At 37.8% G+C, this 18,451-nt stretch overlaps 1 protein-coding gene across 4 annotated transcripts in view; it reads left to right on the forward strand.

Moving 5' to 3' along the window:
* IMMP2L (inner mitochondrial membrane peptidase subunit 2) overlaps window positions 1-18,451 on the forward strand; it is an 861,434-nt gene that overhangs the window by 356,529 nt on the left and 486,454 nt on the right. The gene's annotated exons all lie outside the window — the stretch shown is intronic.

Raw genomic sequence — 18,451 nt, forward strand, 5'->3', positions numbered from 1 at the left:
GTAATAGTCTCCAGAAGATGTACTTGACTATTAGATTATGGTTTTCTTCTTTATTGGATCTTACAATTGTGTGGTATAATGCTGTTTTCAAAGTGGAAGATAAAGGTTCTGTCACTTGATAAACTTTTACCTTTCCCCTTCTTTGCAAAGTGTGTTTTGTCATGCAGGAAAAATCAATTTTTATTAATGGATGCTTAAGACAATTCACACCAGAGAGAAATTTAAAGAAAATTTTACCAGGATATAGTTCTAGAAAATCATAGATGCGTTGGACCAGTGTCAGTACTTCTGAGTAATTGTTCAGAATCACAGCATTCAACCAGAGGCCACTCTTCCAGCCAGAGCAGAGAATTCACATGTAAGGCAGATTGTGTTCTGACCATCATTAGAAATCTGATGATTTCTAAGGAGAGCAATTTCATAGTTTTCGTCAGTATAAAGTTTTGACATACAGAATTCTATAGACATTACAGCATACTACAGGATCATTTTGAATATTACAAGGGTAAGTCCGTCAGAGGACAAAGGTCTTATCATGTGTTTGTTCTTTGGTGACACATGTGGAGAAGAAAATACCTGTTTCATAATTTATAATGAAAAATAAATGGTTTTACATCCTTTTATGATATGCTATTATATAAGTAGTTATAAAATAATAAAGTAGCTGTACATGTGAGTCTTTTTATATTTTTAGTGCTATGGTGCTGAATTCATAGAGTAAAATGAGTTTGATATTGTGTTCTGTAATGTGTTGGGGGACCCATGAGATTAAATTCTTCCAAGAACAAGAGAACACTTTTGTGATTAGAATGTCCTATATGTGCAAAAAATATTTAATATTATGACTTTTATCTTACAAACTTAAAGCTATAACATTTGATTGCAAATCTGCTTTTTTTTTTTTTTTTTTCCACATGAAATGTTCTCCAACTGGGGAAGACTACATTGGTGGAATTTATCTAGACAGGAGTCTAGTAATATCATTAAGATTAATATTGACTTTTTAAAATTTACTTTATGGAAATAATAAAAAATGTATATAAAGATAGCTGTGCAATAATGTTTATATAATTATTTTTAAATGGCCAGAAGTTGGAAACAGCATAACTTGCAGAAAGAAAGTAGTGATTGATCTTTTAGAAATTACGAGAATGTTCTTGTGTGGAAACGACAATGTTATTTTAAATAGCTCCACACTAAAAACAAATGAAATATCTGTCTGGAACAGGATTGATAAATAAGTTGGGGATATAAATTTAAATTTCATGGGTCAGTGAAAAGAAGTAAAATATTACAACCCAGAGAGCACGTGTAAATTTCACACGTATGATCTTGAGCAAAAGACATCAGGCACAGAGAGTCCATCTCATGTATTTCTGTTTATATGAGTTCAGAGACAGGCAAGGTTAATCTGGGGGGTCGTGAGTGGATGTTTTTGTTGCCGTAGAGGAGGAATAAATGACTGGGATTGGGCCTGAGGGAGGCTTGCTGCAATGCTATATTCAAATGCTTTCATGTCAGGAAAAGACATCCAAGCTAGTCTTAAAATGTGTGTATTTTTCAGTATTTACATTATGCAATAGCAAAATGGTTTTAAAACTAAGTATGTGCGATTTTAGTTCAGTTGAAAACATGCATTGTGATGGAAAACTGCGGACAATTATGTACATATAGAAAGACCAAATGTAAGTGAAAGTCTTTCTAGTGAAACAATTCGTACTGACCCTTTGCATTTCAGGTGGTTTAGGGATTGGTCAGAAGAGACCATAGCTTACTCATCATGAAGTCCCCATTTATTTGGCCACAGTTACAGGATTTCACAAAAGGATAATGCCTACCTAGAACAGGTCTAAATACTGCTTCTTTTAGAGAGGATATTTCTTAGCCCCTTGGTTTCCTAGCAGACAGGCAGCTGCCAGTCACGCTTCCACACAGGGAGAGCCAACCAGGGTTGAATGTTACGATCCAGCTTTGCTACTGCTTCGGTGTTCCCAGGACATGTGCCACCCTCTACCCCCCAAGAAAGGACATGTTCTCTGCTCTTCTGCCCTTCTGTGTAGGAAACATGACAAAGTTTCAGCTCTTCTATTTTATAAAACAAACTCACAAACACGAAGACCGTATCCATCCTAATCCTGGGGAAGAAGGCAGATTTATTGCACCTACATCTCTGAATCTATCTCTACCCCCAGCATAGTTTTAATAAGAACTCATTTACAGTGATTTTTATATTACAACAGCCTCCTTTGTGAAATGTAAACTGGAATGGCTACCTCAGGAGTTTATTCATTATCCCCAGTGCCAGGCAATTAAGATTCAGAGCACCGAGTCTCTGTATTCCAATGAAAATTCCTTTCTGTAGATGGTGTTGCTTGTATGTGTCCATCATTACCGTTTTCTCATTTCTGAAATTGATTTGAACGCCAGGGTTAACAACTTCAGTGATAAAAGAGGATTTTATTTCCATGTTGACGTATGGGCTTTCTTGGTGTTATTTTTCTTATCCTACTTTAAAAACAGAATTCTGTTTACTGATGTGATGCTTCTAATTCTTATTAGGCTAACCCTAAGCAGTATCTCCATGGTGGATAATAATGCTAATACCCATCTATCTACCGTTATTTATGTCTCTAAAAGAACTTCAAAAATCTAAGTGAGAAATAAGTGGCTAGCTAATCAGTACATGATAAATCATAAAAGATAAGGCAGTAGTTAGAAATTTCCATTAAAAGTATTTTAGAGTAGTTTTAATTTCATTTTTAACTTTTCTTTTTCTTTCTTTTTTTTTTTTTTTTAGCCAACTGTTGAGCATAATAATGTGGCACAACAGGGCATATGCATCTTTAATTTTCATAGACTAAGAAACAAGATTAAGTAATGAATGAATTATTGTACTGTGAAATTAGTGGGGATCCTTCTCTTTTTCATGAAAAGCAAAAAGCAATGATACATGAGAGTCTTGTTAGTATGAATCTGACTGGGAGAATAATTGGATGAAATGTGAAGTCTATCTGCAGTGCAGTTTCTAGTCCAAAGAATCTGAATAAGTGTTAGGAAATATGAATTTGTTTCTGCTTCATCTAACTAGATTTGGTACAATGGGGTGTGCAGTTAGGGGGAAAAATTCCCTGGTACTTAATAAGGCAATAATTCATGCTGAATGGGTATGAGCAGTCATTCCATGAAAAATTGGTTTTTATAGTGTCCTAGACTTGGAAACTTTTGGAGATTTGTGTGCTTATTGTGTAAGTACCATAAAGAAAATATATCGTTTTCATTAAGAGGTGAACACATTTTTTTTTTCTGGACTTCATATATATTTGTTAAAAGTTTAACCATTTTTCATTTGCAGTTGTAGATGCTCTATAGTCAAGAACAATGTAGGTAAAGAAATAACGTGGCTTCAGAGTGCATGGATTTCTCCTAGTCAAGAGTGGCTTTATGCATAAACTAATTTTCATCTTTAGCAAGGGAGGTCTAGTTTTACGTTGTGAATCAAGATACCCTTTCGAAAGGTTGTAAAGTCAAGATTTCTCATCAGAAAGTTAGTCTCATTATTGAGTATGTCGTAAATCAAAATGCAGCACTAATTCTACATAGTAGCCTAGTTTATTTTTAGAGCATGTCGTAATCTGTAAAACAAAGAATTCATCTTTAGGTATAATGCCTTGGGTTGACATTTTATTAAGAGAAGTTTGAGTACCTATAAATTCATCTGCTTTAAAATTTCCAAAGTTGTGATGACTTTTAGATATTACTTTGATGAGAGCTTTCTTTTAAAAGTGGAATAACTAGGTGTTTGCCATCAGGTAGTACTCGCAAATATCGAACATGCTCTTAAGGGGATGTGATTATTTTCCTCTCCTTGTAATATTTATTTTCTTAAATGCCTTTAGAATTCTTTACAGTAAAACTGGAGGGTTTTGCATTTACATTTAATCAGAAATACACACACACACACACACACACACAGAAAACATTACTTTGGAGTTGGATGTCCATCCATCCAAATTAAAAATGTGTTTTGTTGTTGTTGTTGTTGTTTTTAAATTTCATTTTTTATCTGGCATGGTGCTAATCCCTAGGATACTAATTATAATTGATTCCTAATGTGTTCGCTCATAATCTACTATAGACAGTAATTTAAGAGGAGAAGCTGAAGAGGTGGGATTAGAAGAAAGTAAAATAGACATAGGTGATTTTGATCGTAGACCTTGAAGAAGGTGAAATAATGGCCTTTTTTGTCCATTAGGAAGAGCTGAGCTGTGGAAAAGGGACAGAGAACATCCTGCTAAGCATCTGCCTTGTTCCGATAGAAAGTTTTATGGGCCGAGCCGAAGCAAAGGAAGTAATCCTGCTCATTAGGGAGGGTGATGAAGGAATGGCTTTTTGTATGTGTAGCTGCGATTTTTTACTATACCAGGCCAAGGAAGTTAAGATTTACTTTCCTAAACTATTTTCTACTGGAGAGATTGCCAGATTGCCAACATGGGACGTATGCCGTAATACGGGTCTGCGCAGGAGGCAGTGGGAGGAAGGAGCGACACACACGTTCTGAACTGAGGAGGAGTCTGAGAAGTGCTACCTGTGAAGAGAGGGAGTGTAAACACAGCCAAGGTGCTGGTCATTTTAAGTGCTCATGAGTACCGAACCCCCAGCTTCGTAATTCCACTTGATTGCTCCCCTACAAGATTGCTTTAAAGCAAATCCAGAAACATGACATCCCTTCATCTGTAGTTTTATCTGTATCTGTCAAAGGTCTCCAAAACATAACCATCATGTCATTGTCACTCCTAAAACTTTGATGGTCATTCCTTAATATCAAATATTCAGTGTTCAGATTTCTGTGATTACCTAATAAATGATTTTTTTTTTTTTTACACTTGCTTTGTTCCAATCAGGATCCTAAACAAGATCCCCATTTTGCATTTGGGTTATGTCCTTTAAGTATATTTTAAAATCCATAACTTAGTCTTTTTCTTTCTCTCACTACAAATTTACTTGATGAAGAAACCAAGTTAGTTGCCTTGTAGAAAGTTTCTCACATGTTGGGTTTTACTGAATAAATCCTTATGTGCTCGTTGAGTCTGTTTCCCTGTGCTTTATATTTTATGTAAGCTGGTAGTTAGATCTTTCTAGGTATTTTAAAGATTTGGAAAAAAGAATGAAAAATCAAGTGGATTATCCCCAGTGGGTATCAGTAGCACTGAGGCTGTCCCTCTCTCAATTATTTAAGGCTAACAAATGCTGGTTGAATCTTCTCTATGCTGAGGAACGCTGATAGGTGTCCTACGCATTATAGAGATCAATAAAATTCCAGTTCTCTTTTCAAGTGCTTATAATACTTATAATAGCTTCCCATGATACAGGAGCAACACCGGCCAGCTTGCTCAGGACTCCCTGGGACAATTTTCTCTATAATTTCCTGACCCTAACAAAGGCAGATAGAGCAGCTCTCTGGTGGGAAACAGCTTTTCCTATGCATAAAAGCCATCATTGCTTATAACCTCTCCAGGCATTAGGAACGGACTGTAGCTAATGAAATGGCACAGTTGGTCATGTGGAAGCCATACAGAAGAGCAGGCAACCCCAAGTAATCTGTTAGGAGAACAGGGAGAAAACTGAGCTCCAGCAAGAATAGTACAGTGATTTGAACAAATCTGATTATTTCTCTGAGAAAGGATAGCAGTAAGGCTTGTGTTTCTGCGATAAAATGAATATATACATACGTATGTCAGTAGACACACATACATATTTATATAGGTAGTGTTTTTACTTCAAGGGTGCAAAATTACAGAGCAATGAACATCTTGGGTGCTTAGTGGAAAAACAAAGTGCAGAAAATATCCAAACCTTGCTTCTCCTCAGTTGGCTTTGTGTCATGTTTGCAATGAAAAGCCAACTCGGTGGCAGAGCCAATTAAAGCAAAGGTCTGTCAAACTCAGTCCCAAGGACTCAGTTGGAAATATGGTCCAAGTTTGTACTGTCGAGATGAGTGGTTTGTTACATGATCTTAAAGGTAACAGCAGATAACATACTCTTTAGTGCCAGGAAGTTCGTTTGACTGCTGTGGAAAGGGTACAGCTGTGGAAGGAGGTTTGTCCGTGTCTCAGAATGAGGGCACCTGGACCCACTACCTAGGGATGAGAGCACAGCGTGTATCTTGCAGATGATTGGGAGATTAAGGGATTGTTTGAAGAGATGGTGAGAGGCCGTATTTGAAAATTCAAAATCTATGTATCTGCGGTGGCTTATTATCAACGCCTTCATCAAACTTTAATGCGGTATTTAACCCTGGAAAGAGTTCATTGTATTCTGTTTGGTTTTCATGTCATGGGTGAGATTTTAAGTTTTCTTGAAAATGCCCACATGGTAAGGACAGGTGTGACTAAGTCAAATAAAACAAAGTAGTCCTGAAAATAAAATTGGAAAAAAAGTAAAATAAAATTCTGCTGAGGTTTGGCTTTCTGACATCTAAATTTATCAGCAAACTGACAAAGTATTAATTACATCATGGACTATGAGAATCACTAGAAGTTGTTGTTAGGATGGTTTCAATAGATAAGCGACTAGTTGTTAGTGCCACCTGGTCCCCCCCCAAAAGTAATCTTGAGCATAAAGTTATCCCCTCTTTTTTTTCATATACATGATTGCAGGGGACTCAAATATCTACTTAATATTTTATTTTATTTATTTTGAGAGAGTGTGAGAGGAGGAGGTGCAGAGGAAGATGACGAGAGAGAGAATTTCAAGCAGAGTCCATGCCCAACACAGCCTGATGGGGGTCTCGATCTTACAACTCTGAGATCATGACTTGAGCCAAAATTAAGAGTCAGACGCTTAACTGACTGAGCCACCCAGGTGCCCCTATTTAACGTTTTATTAATTTTGTTACAATAGTTATTTAAAATCATATGTGTGCCTCTGTGTAATTCATTAATTTCAGTGGTTTTTATCCTGTTATATTTTGTAAAGAACGTTTTACTTTTCCATGCGCATCTTCAACATTGGTGTTTTCCACGCTGGAGCCACATTGAGGATTCCATAGTGTTTCAGAGTGCACCACCTGCTTTAATGTCTAAATTGAGTTTATGCATGATGTTCTAACTGGATATTATATCCCAAGCTCTAAGAACCTGTTTACAAAACATGAAGAAGTTGTTTTCCATTCTCCTTGTGATATATGTTTGTGATGTCCTCAACATAACTACTTACTGTGTTGACTTTTTTTTTAAAGATTTTCATTTATTTATTTGACAGAGATCACAAGTAGGCAGAGAGGCAGGCAGAGAGAGAGGAGGAAGCAGGCTCCCTGCTGAGCAGAGGGCCTGATGTGGGGCTCGATCCCAGGACCCCGGAATCATGACCTGAGCCAAAGGCAGAGGCTTAACCCACTGAAACACCCAGGCGCCCATTGTGTTGCTTTTAATGTACTATTCAAAGGGGTTTATTACAAAAGCAGCATGGCATGTGGTTCAAAGCACAGGCTCTGGAGCCGATCCCCCGAGGTTCGAATTTCTGCTCCATCACTTCTATCTGAGACCTTGGCCTCATTAATCTGTTTAGTTTTTCTTTGCAGTTAATGATGATGCCAACCTCCTAGAGTAGCTTTGAGAATTCAGTGAGCTATTTCACACGAAATACTTAGAATGACTGTATGTGTTTGATAACTAAGAATGAGCATTTGATAATAAATAAACTAAGATGAGCATTTGGTAATAATACTACTCTACACACATGCTATTTGCATTTGTGAGATCATAGTCCCTGAAGTAATTTCTAGAATGAATGAAACGGAAGTAAACAAATCTGTCATGTGGCCTTTGTTAACCTCAAACTACAGATATTATTTTAAGGTTTTTTGTATGTTAATATGTCTTTATATGATATTTTTGGTCGAGATAAAAACTGTCACCTACTGAAATGTTTTAAAAATCACTTTACTGGGGCGCCTGTGTGGCTCAGTGGGTTAAAGCCTCTGCCTTCGGCTCAGGTCATGATCCCAGGGTCCTGGGATCTGGTCCTACATTGGGCTCTCTGTTTGGCGGAGAGCCTACTTCCTCCTGTCTCTTTGACTACATGCGATCTCTGTCTGTCAAATAAATAAATTAAAAAAACTTTACTGAGCTATAATTCATATATTATACATTTCACACTTTTAAAGTATATAATTCAGTTTTTTATACTGACACATTTGGGTAGTTACCACCACTGTGTAATTTCAGAACATTTTAATCACCCTAAGGGGACACCCATACTCGTTAGCATTCGTTCCCTGTTCTGTTCTCCCCTCTGCCTTGGCAAGCGCTAATCTTCGTCTTTTGTGTTTTTATGAAGGATTGCCCCATTCTGGCCACTTCATATTAGTGGAATCATACAATATGTCTTCTGTGATGACTGGCTTCTTTCACTTAGCATCTTTTGAAGGTTCCTGATGTTACAGCATGTGTCAGAACTTTCTTCCTTCTTATTGCTAAACAAAATCCCATTGCATAGACCCACTAAATTTTGTCTTTTCCTCACTTGATAGAGACTTGGGTTATTACTACTTCTTGCCCATTATGAATAATGGTGCTGTGAACACTGGTGTAGATGTTTTTGTGGGGACATTCTGTTTCCAGGTCTCAGGGGATTACCAGGTCATATAACAATTCTCTGTTTAATCTTTTCAGGAAATGCCAGCTTGTTTTCTGGAGTGGCAGTTAAAATACCACGGAACTCTCTGATCTTAGGAAAACCCACCCATTATCATTCAACAAATGCTTCTCAGATTGTTGCAAGTCTTTGGTTAATTTCCAGAATTCTGAACGAGTTTGTGCCGACAGTTGTTTGTGTTTTGGTTGCTTTTATCGAGGTCCTTACTTCACCATTCCAGACAGCATTCTCTTATCTACTGAAACTGAAACAATTGGCCTAGAGAGGGATAAGGTCTCTGAAGTGATTCCAGGTCCAAGAGCAGGACTAAGACTGAGATGACTAAGGTTCTCTGGACCTTCACAGTAAAAGAGAGGGGGAACAAGAACTGCCCAGGAGAAGCATGTGCTGTGGTGACTCACAGGGGAGAATCCCTCCCCCCTTTTTTTTAAAGATTTTATTTATTTATTTGACAGTGATCACAAGTAGGCAGAGAGGCAGGCAGAGAGAGCCGGGCCGAGCTGAGCAGAGAGCCTGATGTGGGACTCGATCCCAGGACCCTAGGATCATGGCCTGAGCTGAAGGCAGTGCCTTAACCAACTGAGTCACCCAGGTGCCCTGGGAGAATCCCTTTAGATGTGGATTCCTAGGTACTGCCAAGATGGTTTCTGACTTTCCCTGTGCATGTTGACATAAGTCCAGTTCTCACACTTGCTTAGTTTTCATTAAGTGGTATGTTACAGTAACTAGTATCAAGAATGTACAGATCTCCTCATTCTGAATTACAAATTTTTATGTTTTTAGTTACCTGAAAGATATTTTAGATACTATACTCATCTGTGGATATATCACATTGCATTCTCTCTTCATTCAGTTTTTCTATTCCTTTGATTTTTTTTTAATTCTGTAAAAAAAATTATTTTGGTTCATATTCCTTTAGTCTATCTCAGGAAGTCAGGATGTCCATGGTCCAGCTTCCATACTTACCAGTAACTCCAGCTAAGTTGACTTCAAAGGAACAATAGAGCCAGCCTGTCCAGAGAGCAGCTATCCATTAGGATGTCATCTCCAAAGCCATCCTTTAGAAGAATGTTTTTATTTATTAATTTATTTTTAATTGCCTGTCTTACACATTGTTTCTCCCATTCCCCCAGATTTTCTTCACAGAATTATGCTCCTTAACAAGAAGTGGCTCAGGGCTCTAATGATCCCTTAGTTGCGTTTTCATGTCTGTGATTATCAGACTCTGCAGTCACCCTGATGCCCAGGTGACACCCTGAGGATGAGTAGAAGAGTTCATCTAATGACTCATCAAGGAGACAGACCATGCCTGTAACGTCATCTTATCTGGTAATTCCTAGTCTTGGTGATCCAGCTAATTCATATGTCCATCCTGGGAGATTTCTTTATTGTTACCACTTACAATGGATATTTGCCATCTGTGACTTGTTTAATAATGAGATTCAGCCTTCCAAAATGTCAGTCCGATCTTGGCTCAACTCAGTGTGCCATTTTCTGTTGCTCAAAAGGTATCCTAGATCTGTTTTTCCTTCCCTTCTCTTTTGATGAGACTTTACCAAGATCAGTATATATTATTAAAATTTAATTATTTGAAAGAAGAAATAGCTATTCCCAATTTAATGCTAATACATTAAAAGAAATTACAACAGGGGATCACTCTAGGTGGTGTCATTTATACCCATGGCTTCATTACAACATATCTATGTTTTATATATATATATATATATATATATATATATATATATATATATATATGTATTTATTTATTTATTTGACACAGAGAGAGAGAGAGAGAGAGAACGAGCAAGCAGGGAGCAGCAGGGGGAGAAGCAGGCTCCCTGCTGAGCAAGGAGCCAGATTTGGGGGTCGATCCCAGAACCCCAGGATTATGACCTGAGCTGAAGACAGACACTTAACCAACTGAGCCACCCGGGCACACTACAACTTATATGTTAATAGCTCTCAAAGATATGGCTTCAGCCAGGCTCTCTCCTTTGAACTCCCACTATTTGTACTTGACATCTCCATTTGGATGCATTAAAGACACTTCAGATGCATGCTTGTGAAAAGAAGATTTTCAGTCCCTACCTGATTGTCTTTTAGTGTTTTCTTGTAGTGAGTGATACCACCATCCATACAGGAATGAGTCAGAGATCAAGGATTCATTTTTGACAGATTCTCTTTCTGACCTCCATTATGTGATCCGTTAGCAAGAGCTGTTGATTTTATCTTCTAAAACTGTCACCATTCTAAGTTTTTACTATCTCCATTGCTCCCTAGTTCTACCCAAACCACAGCAGTAGCCTCCTATTTATTTCCGTAGCATTCACTGTCCCTCTAATCAATTCTTCCTAGTAAAGCCAGTGACTGAAATTTATGTAACATTGTTTTCTTTTACACAGATAATGTAAAAAGCACAAAGATAATAAAAATTCAAAAGGCAGGACAGGCAGTGCAGAGAACAGTAGCCTCCTTCCTTCTTCTGCCATACAGAGACTTTTAGTTTCTGTCTCGGGAAGCACTCCATGTATTTCTTGCAGACACATGACGCGAGTTATTAGCCAAGCACGTTCTTATTGGATAAGACCCAAAGCCACACTTAACATGCTTGACTGAGTATGTAAGTGCTCAGCACATTCTTTAGTTCTCTCTCCTCCACCCATATTTCATCACTACCCCCTGCCTTTTATTTATTTATTTATTTACTTGTTTGTTTGTTTATTTATTTATTTATACCGCTTATTAACATGTAATGTATTATCACCTTCAGGCATATAAGTCTGTGAATCAGCAATCTTACACAATTCACAGCACTCACCATAGCACATACCCTCCCCAATGTCCATCACCCAGCTACCCCATTCCTCCCACCCACTTCCCATTCAGCATCCCTCAGTTTGTTTACTGAGATTAAGAGTCTCTTTTGGTTTGTCTTCCTCCCTGGTCCCATCTTGTTTCAGTTTTTCCTGCCCTACCCACCATGAACCCCCAGACTTTCAAATTCCCCATATCAGAGAGATTATATGATAGTTGTCTTTCTCTGACTGATGTATTTTGCTTAGCATAATAGCCTCTAGTTCCATCCACGTTGTCGCAAATGGCAAGATTTTGGGGGTTTTTTGATGGCTGCATAGTAGTACATTATATTTATATCTATATCTATATCTATATCTATCTATAGATATATATACCACTTCATCTGTTGATATCTAGGCTTTTTCTATAGTTTGGCTATTTTGGACATTGCTGCTATAGACATTTGGTTGCATGTGCCCCTTTGGATCACTACATTTGTATCTTTAGGGTAAATACCCAGTAGTGCGATTGCTAGGTCACAGGGTAGCTCTATTTTCAATTTTTTGAGGAACCTTCATACTGTTTGCCAGAGTGGCTGCACCAGCTTGCATTCCCACCAACAGTGTAGTAGGGTTCCCCTTTCTCTGCATCCTTGCCAACATCTGCCATTTCCCGACTTGTTAATGTTAGCCATTCTGACTGGTGTGATGTGGTAGGTATCCTACTGTGGTTTTGAATTGTATTTCTCTGATGCTGAGTGATGTTGAGCACTTTCTCATGTATCTGTTGGCCATTTGGATGTCTTCTTGCTGAAATGTCTATTCATGTCTTCTGCCTATTCTTTGACTGGATCATTTGTTCTTCGTGTATTGAGTTGATAAGTTCTTTATATATTTTGTATAGTAGCTCTTTATATGATATGTCATTTGCAAATATCCTCTCCCATTCTGTCATTTGTCTTTTGGTTTTGTTGACTGTTTCCTTTGCTGTGCAAAAGCTTTTGATCTTGACAAAGTTCCAGTAGTTCATTTTTGCCCTAGCTTCCCTTGCCTTTAGCATTGTTTCTAGGAAGAAGTCTCTGTGGCTGAGGTTGAAGAAGTTTTTGCTTGTGTTCTCCTCAAGGATTTTGATGGATTCCTGTCTGACAGAGGTGTTTCATCCCTTTTGAGTCTATATTTTGTGGGTGCTGTAAGAAAATGGCCCAGTTTCCTTCTTCTGCATGTGGCTATCCAATTTTCCCAACACCGTTTGTTGAAGAGACTTTTTCCCATTGCATATTTTTTCCTGCTTTGTTGAAGATTAGTTGACCATAGAGTTGAGAGTCTATATCTGGGCTCTCTATTCTGTTTCATTGATCTATGTGCCTGTTTTGTGCTAGTACCATACTGTCTTGATAATTACAGCTTTGTAATAGATATTGGAGTTCCAGAATTGTGATGCCCCCATTTTTTTTTTTGTTGTTGTTGTTGTTTCTTTTAACATTCCTCTGGTTATCTGGGGTGTTTTCTGGTTCCATATAAATTTTAGAATTATTTGTTCCATTTCTTTGAAAAAAGTTTCTGGTATTTTGATAGGGATTGCATTAAATTTGTAGATTCCTTTAGGTAGCATTGACATTTTCACAATATTTGTTCTTCTAATCCATGAGCCTAGGACATTTTCCCATTTCTTTGTGTCTTCCTCAATTTCTTTCATGAGTACTTTAGAGTTTTCTGAGTATAGATTCTTTGCCTCTTTGGTTAGGTTTACTCCTAGGTATCCTACGGTTTTGGGTGCAATTGTAAATGGTAATTTACAAAAAAAAAAAAAGGGGGGAAATTGTAATTTCTTTCTTCTGTCTTGCAGTTGATGTGTAGAGATGCAACTGATTTCTGTGCATTGATTTTATATCCTGACATTTTACTGAATTCCTGTGTGAATTCTAGCAGTATTGGAGTGGAGTCTTTGGGGATTTCCACATAAAGTATTCTATCATCTGCAAAGAGTGAGAGTTTGACTTCTTCTTTGATGATTCAGGTGCCTTTTTTTTCTTTTTGTTGTCTGATTGCTGAGGCTAATACTTCTAGTACTATGTTGAATAGCAGTGACAATAGTGGATATCCCTGCTGCCTTCCTGACATTAGGGAAAAGCTCTCAGTTTTTCCCCATTGAGAATGATATTCGCTGTGGGTTTTCCATAGATGGCTTTGATGATATTGATTTGATGATTTGATGATATTGATATTCAAAGAGTATCCCTACCCTTTGAAGAGCTTTGATCAAGAAAGGATGCTGTACTTTGTCAAATGCTTTTTCAGAATCTATAGAGTATCATATGGTTCTTGTTCTTTCTTTTATTAATGTATCCCATTGATTATTTTGCGGATGTTGAACCAACCTTGCAGCCCAGGAACAAATCCCACTTGGTCATCTTGAAAAATCCTTTTCATGCCATGTTAGATCTTACTGGCTAGTATTTTGGTGAGATTTTTTGCATTCATGTTCATCAAGGAATTGGTCTGCAATTCTCCTTTTTGATGGGGTCTTTGTCTAGTTTGGGGATCAAGGTTATGCTGGCCTCATAAAATGAATTTGGATGTTTTCCTTCCATTTCTATTTTTTGGAACAGTTTCAGGAGAATAGGTATTAATTCTTCTTTAAATGTTTAGTAGATTTCCCCAGGGAAGCCTTCTGGCCCTGGGCTCTTGTTTGTTGTGAGACTTTTGATGCCTGCTTCAATCTCTTTGCTTGTTATGGGTCTGTTCAGGTTTTCTATTTCTTTTGGCTCAGTTTTGGTAGTTTATATGTCTCTAGGAATTCACCCATTTTTTTCAGATTGTCAAATTTGCTGGTGTATAGTTACTCATAATGTGTTCTTATAATTGTATTTCTTTGGTGTTGGTTGTGATCTCTCCTCTTTCATTCATGATTTTATTAATTTTAATTTATTAATTTTATTAATTTGAGTCCTTTCTCTTTTCTTTTTGATAAGTCTGGCCATGGGTTTATCAATCTTATTAATTCTTTCAAAGAACCAGCTCCTAGTTTCGTTGATTTGTAACTGTTCTTTTGGATTCTATTTCATCAATTTCTGCTCTGATCTTTATTATTTCTCTTCTCCTGCTGGGTTTAGGCTTTCCTTGCTGTTCTTTCTCCAACTCCTTTAGGTGTAGGGTTAGGTTGTGTACTTGAGACCTTTCTTGTTTCTTGAGAACGGCTTGTATCACTACATACTTCCTTCTCAGCACTGACTTTGCTGTGTCCCAAGGATTTTGAATATTTTTGTTTTCATTTTCATTTGTTTCCATGAATTTTTTAAATTCTTCCTTAATTTCTGGTTGACCCATTCATTCTTTAGTAAGATGCTCTTTAGCTTCCCTGTATTTGACTTCTTTCCAAATTCCCTCTTATGATTGAGTTCCAGCTTCAGAGCACTGTGGTCTGATAATATGCAGGGAATGATCCCAATCTTTTGGTACCAGTTGAGACCTGCTTTATGACCTAGGATGTGATCTATTCTGGAGAATGTTCCATGTGCTCTAGAGAAGAATGTGTATTCTGTTGCTTTGGGATGGAATGTTCTGAATATATCTGTGATGTCCATCTGTGATGTCTAGTGTGTCTTTAAGGCCTTTATTTCTTTGTTGATGTTTTGCTTAGATGATCTGTCCATTTTGGTGAAGGGGGTGTTAAAGTCCCCTACTATTATTATCTTTTTGTCAATGTGTTTCTTTGATTTTGTTATTGATTGGTTTATATAATTGGCTGCTCTCATGTTAGGGGCATAGATATTTAAAATTCTTAGATCTTCTTTTTGGACAGACCTTTTAAGTATGATATAGTGTTCTTCCTCATCTTTTATTATAGTCTTTGGTTTAAAATCCAACTTATCTGATATAAGCATTGCCACCCAGCTTTCTTTTGATGTCCACTAGCATGGTAAATTGTTTTTTCCCCCTAACTTTAAATCTGGAGATGTGTTTTGGTTTAAAATGAGTTTCTTATGGACAGAATATTGATGGGTTTTGGTTTTTTTGTGCATTCTGATACCCTGTGTCTTTTGATTGGGCATTTTGCGATTTTACATTCAGAGTAACTGTTGAAAGATATGAATTTAGTGCCGTTGTATTGCCTGTAAGGTGACTGTTACTGTATATTGTCTCTGTTCCTTTCTGGTCTATTACTTTCAGGCTCTCTCTTTGCTTAGAGGACCCCTTTCAATGTTTCCTGTCAGGTTGGTTTGGTGTTTGCAAATTCTTTTAATTTTTGTTTGTCCTGGAAGCTTTTTGTCTCTCCTTCTATTTTCAATGGAGCCTAGCTGGATGTAATATTTTTGGCTGCATATTTTTCTCATTTAGTGCTGTGAATATATCATTCCAGTCCTTTCTGGCCTGCCAGGTCTCTGTGGGTAAGTCTGCTGCCAATCTAATATTTTTATCATTGTATATTACAGACTTCTTGTCCAATGCTGCTTTAAGGATTTTCTCTTTGTCACTGAAACTTAAGTTTTACTATTAGATGAAGGGATGTGGACCTATTTTTATTGATTTTGAGGGGGATTCTCTGTTCCTCCTGGATTTTGATGCTTGTTCCCTTTGCCATATTAGGCAAAATCTCTCCTGTAATTTGCTCCAATCTACCTTCTGCGCCCCCCCCCTTTTTTCTTCTTCTTCTGGGATCCCAGCTATTCTAATATTATTTCATTTTAGGGTATCAATTATCCCTCAAATTCTCCTCTTGTGGTCCAGTAGTTGTTTATCTCTCTTTTGCTCAGTTTGTTTATTCTCCATTATTTGGTTGTCTGTATCACTAATTCTCTCTTCTGCCTCATTTATCCTAGCAGTAAGAGCTTCCATTTTTTATTGCACCTCATTACTAGCTTTTTAAATTTCAAACTGGTTAGATTTTAGTTCTTTTATTTCTCCAGAAAGAGATTATTTCTCCAGAAATGGATTCTTTAGTATCTTCCATGCCTTTTCCGAGCCCAGCTAGCACCTTGATAATCATCATTCTGAACTCTAGTTCTGACATATTACTAATGTCTGTATTGATTAGGACCATAGCCATTGATATTGTCTCTTGTTCTGTTTTTGTGGTGATATTGTCTGCCTTGTCATTTTCTCCAGATAGGAAGAGATGAATGAGAGAATAAAATACTGAAAGGGTGGCAAAGACCCCAGAAAAAATACACAATAACCAAATCAGAAGAGATCTGAAACTGGGGAGAGAAGAAAAAGGGGAAAAAAAAACCTAAAAAATGAAAAGAAATATATATTAACTGGACTGGTGAATAGAACAGAGCCACCCACTTGATTTTGGGTATATTCTTGTCTCTTAGATGAAACTACCTCCCAAAATTTTAAAGAAAGAAAAATGTGTGTGTGTATATATATATATATATATATATATATATATATATATATATATGTAAACATGAAAAGGGGATGGAATATGATTTTAAAAACAAAAATTAAAAAAGACTCTTAAAAATTGATAAGATAAGTTGGTTGGAAAAAGGAAAAAAAGAGAGAATATGATCAGGCTGGAGCTAGATTTAGAGTATATTTTGATCTATTAGAAGAAATTGTATCCCAAAATTTTAAAGAAAAGAAACCTATATGTATACAGAAAGTAAGGTTAAATAGAATGAAGGGATAAAACATGAGTATAAGATTTTTAAAAAAATGTTATTTATTTGACACAGAGAGAGAAAGAGAGATCACAGGTAGGCAGAGAGACAGGCAGAGAGAGAGAGAGAAGGAAGCAGGCTCACTGCTGAGCTTAGATCCTGATGTGGGGCTCAATCCCAGGACCCTGAGACCATGACGTGAGCCAACGTTAGAGGTTTAACCCACTGAACCACCCAGGTGCCCTTAGTGAAAAATTTTTTTAAATTATTGATAAGATACAATAGTTAAAAAAAAACTTAAAGGAGGAAGGAGGAAAAGTTATAAAAATAGAATAAGAAAATAATAAAATATTTAAAAAATTTAACTTTGCCAGACTAAAGGATCATGGGAAAAAGCCATGTGTTGCTTTCCCCTAGCTCTGAAGTACTGTGTTCTCATTAATTGGTAAACTTGGTCTTGGCTAGATGTCCTTGCTGATCTTCTGGGGGAGGGGCCTGTTGCTGTGATTCGTAAATGTATTTGCCTGATGTGGAATTGCGCCGCCTTTACCAGGGGCCAGGCTAAGTAATCTCTCCGAGGCTTTTGTTCCCTGAATGCTTTCTGTAGAGCTTTGGAGGACAGGAATAAAAATGGCAGCTTCCCAATCTGCAGCCTAGAGGAGCCGAGAGCTTGGGGTCCCACTCCTCACTATGCCCTTAGAGAAAAGCAGTCAATCCCTCCTCTCTCCCTGGTCTCTGTGCACACTCTGTGCTCACTGGGTCTGTGACCACGCATTTCTTTCTCTGGTGCTTGGACCTGTTTGGGATCTGCAAGCCCAGCTGATTTCTGTTGTGCACTCCCGTGCCACATCTTTCAGAGATGGAAGGAGGGGATCTCTCTGGATCTGCCACTTGTGGGGTCCCTGCTCAAAGAGTAGTGGCTGACTGTGTCTTGGATCTTGGTTTACAGTAACCCTGAGCTGAGAGCTCACTCCTCAGCTCCATCTCTGTAGCTGGCTTCCCTGCTCTGATACCTGGCAGCTCTGCCACACTCAGACACCTCTGGTCTTTCTGTGACTGCGTGGGTTCTGAGGGCTCAATCCCCAATTAGCCTCTGGAGCAACATCCCTCAGTGCGGCAGACGTCTAAAACTTCTGATTTTGTGCTCCACTGCTTCACCACTTGCGGGAAGCTGCCTCCGCCTGCAGTCTATCTTCCTAATGCTTTGGATTCACTTCGCCCGTCCTACTTTCCAGAAAGTGGTGGATTTTCTGTCCCTAGAATTGCTGCTTTTCTTCTCTTCTATCTCCTGTTGAGTTTGTAGGTGTTCAGAATGGTTTGATAACTATCTAGATGAACTCCTGGGACCTCATGATATTTCAGTCTCCTACTCCTCCACCATCTTGCTTCCTT

This window comes from Mustela nivalis (assembly GCF_964662115.1).
Source record: "Mustela nivalis genome assembly, chromosome: 12".
NCBI classification, from domain to species: domain Eukaryota; kingdom Metazoa; phylum Chordata; class Mammalia; order Carnivora; family Mustelidae; genus Mustela; species Mustela nivalis.